We start from the raw sequence: 13,191 nt of genomic DNA on the forward strand, positions 1-13,191 counted from the left end.
GGCTGCTGCAGCAAATTAGATAAAATATGGCATAGCATTTTTAATTGGCTGTAGCAGCTAATTTTTGGTTGCCTATCCGCAATGTCAGTATAGGATTTCGATATCACAACCAAAAATTGGCTGCTGCAACCAATTAAAAGTGCTATGCCATACTTTACCATCTAATTTGCTGCAGCAGCCAATCTTTTTTATCAGTGTACATATAAATTGTGAGATTCTGGTCGCTCCAACGCGTGATACAGCCTTAACGCGTTACCGTTTATGGAAACATATCTCAGCGGCGAAATGCTCGTGATGCTCGACCATATACTTTTTACAGTGCAAGTACGTGTTTTATCGGTACCGCAGTAATATGGACGTAATCGTTAGGCATCGTTATGAAGTCGTGCGTTAAATCGTTGTGTTCGTACAATGGCCATGCGCTGATCGCGTGCGATGAAAAACTCATTGTCCTTCGCATATAAGGTATCGAGCATGCGACATTATTATTTGTTCAAAGAGAAAATTTCATTTTTCGTGAACCTTCGAGATGATTCACGAAAGCGATTAATTTAAAAAGCGTATTTCTTTCTTTTTCGTAACGGTAGTTATTTGTATTGAATCGATGTAATTTATTAATTTATCAAGTTATTCTATGTGGCCACAATATAAAATAAAACTATCAGTGAATTAATATTTTTAAGAATGATACTTAGACTTTTACCAGAAAAATTATTATGCCACGACAATAAAGGCTTAATTTAGGCACGCCAAAGTTCTTCCATCATAACGTTACGAGTTACAAAAAGGCTCCTAGTTAGATTATTTATGGAAACTATTCGCATAATTTCGGTGGGTGGAATGCGACTGCATTTGCGAGCAGTGATCCATGGCGTTTGCTAAATAATGCATGACGTCGTTTACCGCCGTGTCTTGACGAAGACCATCATGGTAGGACGAGTGATGCGTGTTTCCGCGGTGCAACTTTTTGCAACTCCGATCGGCAAAACGAACGGTACATCGTTGCGCGCGCGATGCAAAAGACGATTTTCACCGGTTTCTCGTTTCCCCCATTTGGAGGAGAACGGAGGAAAAGCCACGTTTGGGTATTCGCTTACTTCTACCTTAACGGTCTTAAACGAGTAAGTCTTCTAGCACGAGCACTTCTCTATTCCGGTATAACCGGCAGAAACTAGCATTTTTACAGCCTATTAAAACTTTTATACTTATATCTAATTATAGCGAAAACAAGAATCACTAATAATGTAGCAACAAGTTTTTTTCCGTACAAAACTTTCGTATCTTTCGTGCTTCTTCTTTTAGGAAATAAAGACGACTATATCAAAATTATAAATTCAATATAGACAATAAAAGTAAATATAAGATTAATTATAACATCCTGTCCTTTGAAATTATTCTTCATTAAGAAAACGTTCCAATTATAATGATTAAACCTTAAATGAAATATTTGTCAAGTTAAAGTAAAACCCATTTTAAAATTAATTGGAATACAAGGCCTCTATTGCTCGTTCGTATCTCTAAAGCTTGATTCACCGAAACATTTTAATTGCCGGCAATAACTCAAGAAACTTGGCGTCGAGGCAACCGTTATTCTTCTCAGTTCGGCCTCTGTAAAGGCTTCGCGAAAGGAAAGGCGTTTACAAAAGCCATTAGACGCGAAAGGATTAAATAAAGGCCACACCGACGACCACGCCCGGGTATGTCAAATTTGGCTCGTGCATTCGAGTGCCGCATGAATCGATCACGGTCTTTATCGTACAGTTGTCTTCACGGTGACGATCTCACCTCCCACTGCGGACTCTTCGAAAAAGGACATGAGTTATTTCTGGAGGATGATACCGTCCGTTACGAGCAAACATACCGAATGCTTCAGCAAATTCTTCCTTAGACTTTCGCCTAAGGATGCCTTTGTGACGCTACCGACGATTTGCTTCCGATATTAAGTTAAACGCAGCAATCGAGCGAAAAATTCTTTGAACGATTCAGATTCACTCAGAAAAGAATTATAAGAGGAAACCGTATCAAAATAATTTATTTAGAGCATTCAGTATATTAACTTCAAATTATAAAAGTATCAATAGTTCTTTATTTAAACACTTTCTCTCACTTTTCTCTTATGACACGTTTACATAGAAAGTCAAGGAAATTTTCGCGACACGACAAAATCGATAATATAAAACGATCATGTTTTCGCGCATCAAAAGCATGCTGAAAAGTCACGATCTAGCACGAGCTTCTTCCTGCCTATCGCACGGTGTTGTAATAATGATGCTAGTTGGTAGGAACGTAAGACAACGATTTAAATAATGAGCTCTCATTATGGCAGAATTAGCCGCATCGTGCCCGTAATACTTGCATACGTTTTCTTTCGGGTGGAAGAAATTCCTAAGAATTTGTATTATACCGACATAAAATCAATATGATTCTTTTAAAATCAATATTTTTATATAAGAGTGAAGAAACGAGTAAATTTCAAATAAAACAGCTATGCAATTCATACATTCAGATTACTATTATAATATAAAACGTATATTAGATCAAGGACTGCCAAATTATTGAGAGAATACTCGATTGATGTCTGATAAACACTTTGTGATATTTAGCATTATTTATCATATCGCAAAGTACAGAATTGTCTTGCCGAAAGAATGAGTACCCAGAAAACAATGAAGAGAATGCAGAGGTTTATAATTCTTGAGACTTGCCAGAAATGCGGCGTCACGATTCCCGTGTCTCGCCCAGAGGCTCTTCTCAGGCACCCACAAGAATCCAACCCCGAAGTAATTAGGGAGGTATCCGTTGAACGTTCTGAGAAGAAGCGATCTCTCTCGCGAAGCTGTCGGTGCGCGTTGCACGCACATTCAGGAAATCTGTGCGAAGAAGTGGAAAGAACAGAGATGAAGTAGAAAATGCAGAAAAAAGAAGAGAAGAAAGAGAAGGTAGGTCGAACTCCTTCCGATTTTTCCTGCTCCTTTTCGGCTAATTTTTGGCGACCCATAAGTCAAAAGGCAGGACAAGAAGATACAAGTAAGCACGACGAGGAAGACTGAGTCCGATAAAAGCCGAGGAGGAAGAACGGGAAAGACAAGAGCGCGGGGTAGTCGATGGAGGACGAGGGAGGAAGAAAGACGAGAGGTGGAGGTCAGCGACCGGCAGGCAAAACTTGCTAGACCGTCGCGAAGCCTTGCAGATGTGAAATGAAACCAAACGGTTCCATCATAGACAGAAGAACGTAACAAGATGGAGTACGTAGAGATACTTATTTAGATAAAGAGTACGAAGTTTGTAAAAAAAAAGAGCGAAGCAATACGGCCATATAGAGAGTGAATCGTGATTTTGGATAACAGTTTCTTCCACAGTTTGTTCGTTATCGAAATGATTGAATCTATTGTATGAATTGATAGTAATTAGTATGTTTTGCTATATTTTTATTAATGTGCATCGAAATATCCGTGAAGATTATATCCTCGATCTAGGATTTCTAATTTGCGGTGGTTCTCGGTTGTCTGATTTAAGTTTCAAACACGTTGCCATAGACCGCAATTTCTTGCTGCCCCTCAGGCATCATTCTCCCAATGCTATTCTCTCCATTCTGTTGTATTCTTATACCCGCAGACACGTCGACCTATACTGATCTTCGCGTGTTAGACAATAGCATTTAGAACTGTTTAGAGCCCGACCTCGTCTGAACTACGTCCGTTACGTCTTCACCTTGACGGGATGTCTCCATCGCAGTTGAAAGATAGTTGTCAAAGACAAACACAACAAACCGGCAAGAAGAAATTATTTTCTTGTGGCTTATCTGATTATCGGTACAGCGATTATAACTAATGTTTAATTATTACATAAATCTGTCGTTATAATATTTCGTAATATAAAATGGAATTGTTATTTCACAAGTTGAAAAAGATGGTTCTTAATTTATCTTCTATTTCGTATTGTTTATTATTATGAATTAAAAATCTTTCTTATGGAATATTAATTTTTATCTTACTTCATATTTTATCGTTAAGAGATCGGTTAGCAAGATTAATCGCTAAAGATTTTTCAATAAATCTCAAATTCTTGTATATTTGTTGCACGAAGCATATTTAAATGTATCATGGTTTTTATCAAAATAAGAATTATATGTAAAAAATAATTTTAATATAAAAATTATACGGAATTACACGATTGATCGACACATTGATGTAGGATGTCCGTTGTAACCCGAGGCGTGATCCCATAAAAATTCGCCGAGGAAGTTGTTAAACGCAAAGTGTTTTCAGTATTCGAGAAATCGATCGATCCTTGCGTGTTAGATAATCGCGCTTGAAAAAGAACTGATCGACCTTCTCCAAAGAATCTTCTCTAAAGTCTTGATCGTGATGGATATTATGAAGAACATACACATTAATAATGACACGTAGTCGATCACTAAGAAGTAATTCCTCCTAAGAAGAAGGTTTGATTGATCACTACATGTATCAATCGGTCATTCTCGTGAAGTGTACCTGATGTAATTTGTTATTAATGATAATAGGACGATCATTTAACGTTTTGTGATCTAGATGGTAATTACAAAAATTTTTAGCTCGAAGAGAAATATTTGCATATAAATAACTCTAATAACTTTTCAGCTTATTAAAATAAAAATTTTTAATCCCTATGAGAGATATAGCTTGATAATAATTTTAATTTTTTTCATTTTGTTAAAGTATAAACTGCTACGAGAGATATATGTAGTATGATGTAGCAGTATCAGTTTGAAAAAATTAGATAAAACAAGTTACTGATAGTGAACATTGCAAAAAACAGGTGAAAGTATGGCGCGTATAAGCAAACGAGTTCTTAGAAAATTATTCTGATAAGAAATCAGAATGACTTGCAAAACTGAGATGATTGCGTTGAAAAATATGAATTAAAAAATGGATGTTGCCGATAATAATTCTACGCTATTTCTACCGCAACGATAACAAGAGAAAATTGTTATTTATCTTATCGTCTCATCGAATAAAAAATGCGTATACGTATTTAACAATCTGTAAATAAAGTTATCTATGCGTGAAACGTGACAGTCGATAAGAGAAACGCAAACATTAAAATAGAGCAAATCGCGACATGATTTCAGTTTCTGATACAAAAATACGGTCCATAAAATGAAAATCTAGAAATATTGGATAATTTCAATTAATTTCAAATAATTATATTTACTATAATTAAAAAAATTCACTGCGACAATAATTCAAACCAATTGCGTTAAAAATTTAAGAAAATTAATTCAAATTTAATTACTTTAAATGTGCAAAATATATTAATTTGTCAAAGTTTAAGAAAAATTTATTAGATTAATATATAACATTTCTCAGCTATAGTTATTTCTAAAAGTTTTTCTTTTTATCAAATCGAAATTCGAAAAAGTAAGATTGATTATCTCATGGCATGCGTTATAGCTTATATAGTTTTTCGCAACAATCCTTCAGCCTGGTGGCCCTTGTGTGGAACAGAAGAACAAATTGAAACGCGAACCAATCGCATAGCAGTGGGCAATCGACAGTCAATTATTGCAAATATGTGTTATCGTCGATCAGCGCGCCATGTGCCCGAAGAAGATTTCGATAGCTAGCCTTCTGCCCTTTTATCCAGCAAATTGCGCGTTTGGCGCGAACCCAGTCTCGTCCTCTACGTTGTTCCCACAGAATCGAATCACGCAAATTAAGAGCGCCGTTTCAAAGTATCATCCGAAACCGGTGATTACGTTAATCTTTCGTGATGGTCAGCATGGAGTATGCACGACAGACATTTGATTTCCATCGTTACGCGACCACATGCGTTCGATCACGATCTGCGAATGAGAAACGCTGGATGTACGCAAAATTAAAAGAATCAGATCCAGAAATTCTTTTTTATAATGTAGGTACACGGAAAAACTGATTTTGCTGAAATATCTCAAAATTTAGCTAGATATAGATTTGAAAATAATTTTATTAGACCATTAAAATAATTATGTAGGAAATTCAAGCATGCAAAATGCTAAAAGCAATGCTAAAAGCAATGCTGTAAAAAATTTTTATATTACCAGATTGAGCGTCCTATATAATTATTTTAATAATCCAACGAATTTATTTTCACATTGTATCTTAGCTAAAGTTTTACATACTTCAGCAAAATCGATCTTTCCGTGTAGATATTATAATGTTATTATTCTCTCTGAGTATAGCCATAATCAACGTTATATGATTATCGACTTCCGATAGCAATGATTCACAAGAATCACCGCGAAAACGGAAGCAATGAATCGTACAAAATCGTTTTTGCCGCTGTTTATGAAGCTTTGATGAAACAAATTTAAGCAGAAACTTATGAATATCATACTCCCCGAAATAACGCGTTCAAATAACGCCGCCGCATTATGATAATAAATATTCGGCGATGCATCGCCCCTGTCTTGCATCGTAAATCTTCAAAATAAATAAATGGAATCCGCTTTTCTCGGCAATGTGTTCTGTCTTTAAATAACAAAATGTTAAATATCGCTGCAAGTAAAAATATAAATTAACGCATTCCTTTTTTGGACTTTGCACTTGTGAAATCGTCATCGTCGATTATAAAATATTAATAGAGAATATTATAGGACAGTATTAAAGAACGTATGTTGACTTCATATTTGATAATAGCTAACTGACCTCGGAAACATTAAACCACCCCGAGCGATTAAATTAGCTGATTGTTATTTTGGAAACAATGTAGATAATAATTAACTGAATGTGCCGGAGAGCAAAATATAAGACAGATAAATTCATTATCTCTGCCGATTACGTCGCCTCTTTGTTTGATCTTATATTTCACTCTAGCATATTCTATGAATTATCTGTACTTATTGGGAATAGGAAATGGGAGAGAAGCACGACGATTAGAGTGATTACGAAAAGATCGAAGACACGGGTTGAAAGAGAGGTAGATGAATCGCTGGAGTGATGTTTAATCGAAATTTTCAGGATCCCGAGATGCGTTTAGCCGCCGGCGATATCGATCCCTCTTTGAGAGATGTTCGACGATCGATATCGTAAATTTGCATATGTTTCGCTTCCTTTTTCTCATGTACGCTGCACGCGGGCTTCCCACGTTTCTCTTTTAAGCGCGTCGTCGCAGAGAAAGACTTTCTACGTGTCCTCGTTCGACGGCATCGATTGCGTCCGCTCGCAGTTTCCCCGATTTTACGATTCCAACACCATTATAAGTTCTTTCTCTCTCTCTCTTTCTCTTCCTCTCCCTTTTCTAGAAACTGCATCCGTTTCTCGTGAATCTTTACGAGACGAGCAACGGGCCCCGTAAGAATGTGATACGGCCGTAAAAGCCGAGGGACGTCTCTTCTAACGGGCTCCACCTTGACCACCCCTCTGCCCGCAGCATCCCCGCGGCTGCATCATCATCCTTCGCCCGTCTCAGGCGGACACGTTGCTCAACCTTGTACTCCATAACCATTCACGGAAAGCGCAAAAGCCGACGGCGTACACGTGCACGCTCTGAGACTTGAATGACATCCAAACTCACCGGCGGAGTATGCTAACGCGAGACATCCGTCGTCAAGGATGTCTCGGAGCCAGCCGGCGGATGTAGTTCTTTCGCAGTTATTCAATTTGGGAGAAGAAACGTGCTGCTGACTATTCTTGACAGAAGTTACAAGAGTATTTTTTTTATTACATGTATATATCTTATCTTCAAAGATGCAAAGCTCTTATTATTATTAAATATGACTACTTGAAGCTCTGTTTAAGAACATTCTTGATTACATACTTGACTTTTTATTACTTCTTGATTTTTATTAAAATTTTTGTATAACTTTTCTGTCGTAACATACAATCGGAGTAATCCATCATCTGCAATCTAGAACTTTTTTGATGCAAGAAAATTCATTCTCAAACTTCACTTTTATTTTTATTCAAATTTTAATTTTTATTAAATAATATTTGAAAAATTATCTGATAAAGTAATGTAATAAATTAATGAAAAGTAACCCTGAATATTTCCATAGTTTTTGAAAACCTATAACAGTGAATAAACTTGAGCTTGACAAAAAAGACCCAGATTGCAAACAGAAACAAATTCGTTACAAATAAATACATCTCAATTTTGGAGAAAACGGAAAGCGATGATAACAGATGTAATAATAATTGACATAAGTAAATTCTTTAACTGAATTGATTCTGAAGGAACAATTCAATTTTTTCACTTATTTAAGTGATAGATTTTTCGACATATTAACGTCTTTATAATATGATACCTGATTGTAGCATCAAATTATTAAAATTGCTTGTCAATTTAATTCGCGATTACCTACTAGAGTAGTCTAATTGCGTTTATAATCCGGAAAAAAAATTCGACGCGCAGTTTGACCTGTTAAACTACAATATGGTATATATATGCAAGTACATATATGGTATATATAGTAATTCAAGATTGAATAATTTAAGCAATGAAGATCTAGCTTCGACCGTTATAGGCATTTTAATTTCTAGTATTGATTGTGTTCTCACATATGCGGTCTAAAATAAAGATTCTTAATATTGTTTAAGTGATAGATACTAATCAGTAGATTTAGGATCATGTCACTTTTCTCTCCACAACTCGAGGTAATTACGGCGATCACGAGATTCCTCCAGCAAGGCGCGCTGTGGTAATAGAACGAAAGATAGCGACGTAATCGGCTTTTTTTATTACCTCGGATTTTATTGTAGCATAAATCTAACACGCGGCACATATATCGAAGTCGCGGCGATCGTCGGAAATCTCGTTCCGAGAGCTTCATTAACCCACTTAGACGGAGCAGCCGAGAGTTTCGCAGGATTAATTCGCGCGCGTTTTCTCGAAACGATGACGGAATACACCGAGAATCTCGTGGCTGAATGTCGCCGTAAGTTAGGAAGGGGGAGGGAGCGGAGTTACCTTTTCCAGATGTCATTCCTGCATGCCTACGATCGACATTCCGTAGTCCTGCCAAGAACGCGCGGTCAGCTGCCATAGGGAAACCGCTACACGGCCCCCGACGACCAGCACTTTCCCGACAGTACTCTTGAGAATAGAAGTAATCTTCTAATCCAAAATTTGTTATCTTTTTTTAAAGTTATCCTTAAGAAAAAGGTGTTTCAATATAATGATTAACTACCCAAACAACACGAAGTCGGACTAAAAGTCGACTATAAGTTGACCGAATGTAATGAACTAATATTTGATAAATGTCTCAAAAAAAGTCGACTGATACTCGACATTCTAATGTCGACTTACGACTTAGAATGTCGACTTGCTCTACGTCAACTGGGAACAGTCGACTTTAAGTCAACTTTTAACAGTCGACTATATGCCGACTGGAAAAAAGTCGACTATAAGCCGACAAACAGTCACTCGTGTTGTTTGGGTAACTGACGATATTTCATCAGTAATCTCATCTTAAAAGAGAAGGCTCGGAAAGGTACAATTAGTTAGGCTTTAAATCTTTTCACTTTTTATGTAAGCGAAACCTTCAGAGATTAGCAAACCTTCCTTGACTTCCACTTACTACTTAGAAAATTGGCGAAAATCACCACTTTTCTCGTAAAAGGAGATAAAAGATGGCTTAATTGAAGCCATCCATTCAAAGGAATAAAGCTTTTTTTTGGAATGGCTTTAGAAAAAATATAAATTACACGGAAAGAGAATGAGACAGAAATCTATTGGCGAAGGATTGCGAATTTGCTGCCGTGTCGAATGAAAATCGAGTCAAGTTAAGCACGTCATCTTACGAGCGTTGCGTTGCATTTCCACGGTGCAGTTACTGTCTTCGAGAAGCAAGCACGGTCGAGCGGGTACCTTGCAGCGCACCGATCCAGTGAATGTCCGTACGTAGGAGTCACATTCCACGGTAAATGCATTAGAATTGCTATCCCCATTCCGCCGATGTTACGGACCTCGCAACTGACCGCGTTACCGCAACCCCTCGCGAAATTAATTCCCGCAAATGTTTCTATTAACTCGTATGGAGTTGCGTTGCGCGGATGCATTCCTCGACACGGACGACGCCGACAAATCCATAGCTATTTCTTCCGTGAGTAACTGTGAATCGAGAGACACGCGGAAAGGTTTTTCCGTTCCGCTTCGCTTCGAACAGAAAGTCACGTTTGACTTGAAGATTCATACGATAAGGTTCATACGATAAGACTGTAATTTTCGTGGACATTGTTATTCGATATTTTAATTTCAAAATAATAAATAGGTGAAGAGACGGGCTAATGAGAGTGAAGTGCTGTAACACGAAAAAAAAATTAATTGGGTGATACAGCAAACCGATAACTTACTACGTGAATTCAATATCTGTAACTAAGAAGATTTGATGGTTTAACAAATCGCTAATGTTATTCAGCTGTCAACTTTGCTACTTTAACATAGAAAATTGACTGTCTGTATATTACGACTGTAGATTTGCTGAATCGGTGAAGTTTTCAGCTGTGTTTTTTTTTTCCATGAAGCGTTGCGCAAATTTTTATGTGCAAATCTTCGATTTATTTGGACATTTCGACTCACGTACGAGTCATCTTCAGCAAAAATCCATAAATTACATAGATTTGAGATGAATCCTTGGCGAGAGAACTCTTCCAGAATTCTCATCACGAGTTGTCATTGCACATGGTTGATAATTTCAGTGAAAGTCACAACGAGCGAGATTGATCTTCGCTATTTCCCACTAGTAAAGTAATTAAAAATTGACAATGAGATCATGAGTAGTCATTTTATAAAAAAAGACAAGTCTGATAACAGTAACTCACCCCAAGGATCCAGAACGAGAAACTTATAAAGATAAAATCCGCAATGCATTTTAATTTCACATTAATCCGAAATTTGACGAAGTATATAGAGCGGAAAAACAATTAAAAACTTGAAATGTAAATTTAGTTGTAAAATATATAACATAAATTCTTTCTAAGCTTTCTCCTATCTAAATATCAGAATTCTGATAGATTGAAATTGTTACTTCCTGTGCTTTTTTTAACTGTATCTTAACCTTCCTATGTATAACTTTAGTTTTTTAGTTGGGACCACCATGCACTTCGCAGCGCTGGACCATGTAACGACTTGGCGCTTTCCGCTTGTGCAAAACGCCCAGCTCGCGGCATTATGCAATTATCAATTGAGGCGATCGTATTTCATCGCGGCGACGGCGGGGTCGAGGCTCAAAAATTTAATCTACTCGATCGGGCACGCTTCAACACAATACCTCAATTAGGGGAGCCATGCGAGAGGCGCTTGGGGCGCTTTAAAACTGCGCGCAAATTGCGGTCGGACCCCATGCGCAACGTGCAAAAAGCGATCACCGCCGTCGCCGCCGTTGCCACCGTCGCGTCGCGTCGCGTCGCGGTAAAGTCCCTCTAGTACAAAGACATAGAGAATAGACTGCGCGATCCGTTTGTCAAAATGGTCGATAGGGATGAAAGAGAGGGACCGTGGCTATTTCTATCTCGTTCCATTCAATGGTGTAATGGGAGATAGAATGAGAGGGAGATTGGCCGTCTCCTACGGTCCCTCTCTCTTATTATTGTCGACCACATTTGATACATTACTTACAGCGTTTTCGGCCCGATCGGGTTTGCACCAACCTGGGTTGGATTAATCTTTCCTATTGGTTGACGTCACCCGCTCTACCAATAGGAGAGCACAAAAGGCCATTAATCCAATCCAGGTTGGTACAAACCTAGCCGGGCCGAAAACGCTATTAGATACGGATCGTGCAGTCCATTCTCTATGTCTTTGCTCTAGTAGGAGTCAAGTCATAAGAGATACCGATCTCTGGTCAGATTTCAAGTCCCTTTAAACGCCGCCATTTGCAGATACTTTCGATGTGGTAGTGAATCTGTGAATTGGTGAGCAACTGTTTCATGGTGTAGAAGGCGCGAACGCGAAATCGGACTATCAACTGTCAACCCTGATGGAATTGTGCTGTTACCAGCCACCCGGCAATGGTGTCCTTCCGGTCTTATGTCTTAACTCCTACTAGAGGAACTGTACGACCGATATTCATAGTCGATTCTTATTTTAAGGGGATACTGGAGTGACGGTTGAAGTTTATCAAGATCGATAGTATAGACTTTTTTTAAATTCCAAATTCGACAATAGTGACATCTTTCATTCATTTCTTATACTTATTATATATCGTTGTGTCTCGCCTAAACGCATTCATCTGTCCTTATCTAACATATTGCAACGTCATCTCTTAGAAAGAGATCAATTAAAATACTGCTCGGTTTCATAGCTAAACAGTCTAAACTGTCGTACACACACACATCGTCGATTTCTCACGCGCTAGACACACAATTTCGTAGAATGCAATTATCTTTTTATTTAGGCGTCAAAACTCAATTCTAAAGATATGACTGTATTCGTCTTTTTATTCTACATATGTTCCTGCCCTAATTTCGAGCATATAACGTACATATAATTTTTTTCACGAAGTAAATGTTTGGTGAGCTGATAGCACATGGATACAGAAATCTGTAATTTATTATTTTTCTCAGCTTTGGACACAAAACACACCAGGAGCAGGTACATTAGCACGGATATTTCAATCGTGGAGAAGGAATTTTTATTCTGTGCAACTAATTCGTAGAATATTGCATTTAACATAAACGCTTGCTTTATCGGTAAAAAAGAAGACTCCAGCATCCCCTTAAGACCGTCTCAAGTAATATCTTAAGTCGCTAATGCGGCCTTCTGATTGGGTCATGACATCTTAAGACTGTACTTAAGACGGTCTTAAATATAAGATCTGACTATGAATACCGGCCTCTGATTGGTTCGTGACTTCTTAAGATCGTACTTAAGACGGTCTTAAATATAAGATCTGACTATGAATACCGGCCTCTGATTGGTTCGTGACTTCTTAAGACCGTCTTAAGTAATGTCTTAAGTCGCTAATGCGGCCTTCTGATTGGTTCATGACATCTTAAGACTGTACTTAAGACGGTCTTAAATATAAGATCCGACTATGAATACCGTCCAGAGGGCTGCATTAGTGTCTTAAGACGGTCTTGAAATAAGAATCGACTATGAATACCGGCCTACGTCGCGGAGAACGGACCCCCCGAACACGATCGGCCAGTTGAGTTATTTAACGCCGTTGCCCGTTATCGACGCCGCATGTCTCCCTGCACGAGTTTTAACCGTACCCCGCATTTTAGCCGACGA

The 13,191-nt window shown here is 38.0% G+C and overlaps 1 protein-coding gene across 4 annotated transcripts in view; it reads left to right on the forward strand.

Moving 5' to 3' along the window:
* The window catches only part of kst (spectrin beta chain, non-erythrocytic 5 kst), a 68,666-nt gene that overhangs the window by 30,271 nt on the left and 25,204 nt on the right, over positions 1-13,191 (forward strand). The window lies entirely within an intron of this gene.

The sequence above is a fragment of the Trachymyrmex cornetzi genome, unplaced genomic scaffold, assembly GCF_001594075.2.
Source record: "Trachymyrmex cornetzi isolate Tcor2-1 unplaced genomic scaffold, Tcor1.1 scaffold299, whole genome shotgun sequence".
In the NCBI taxonomy this organism is placed as follows: Eukaryota; Metazoa; Arthropoda; class Insecta; order Hymenoptera; family Formicidae; genus Trachymyrmex; species Trachymyrmex cornetzi.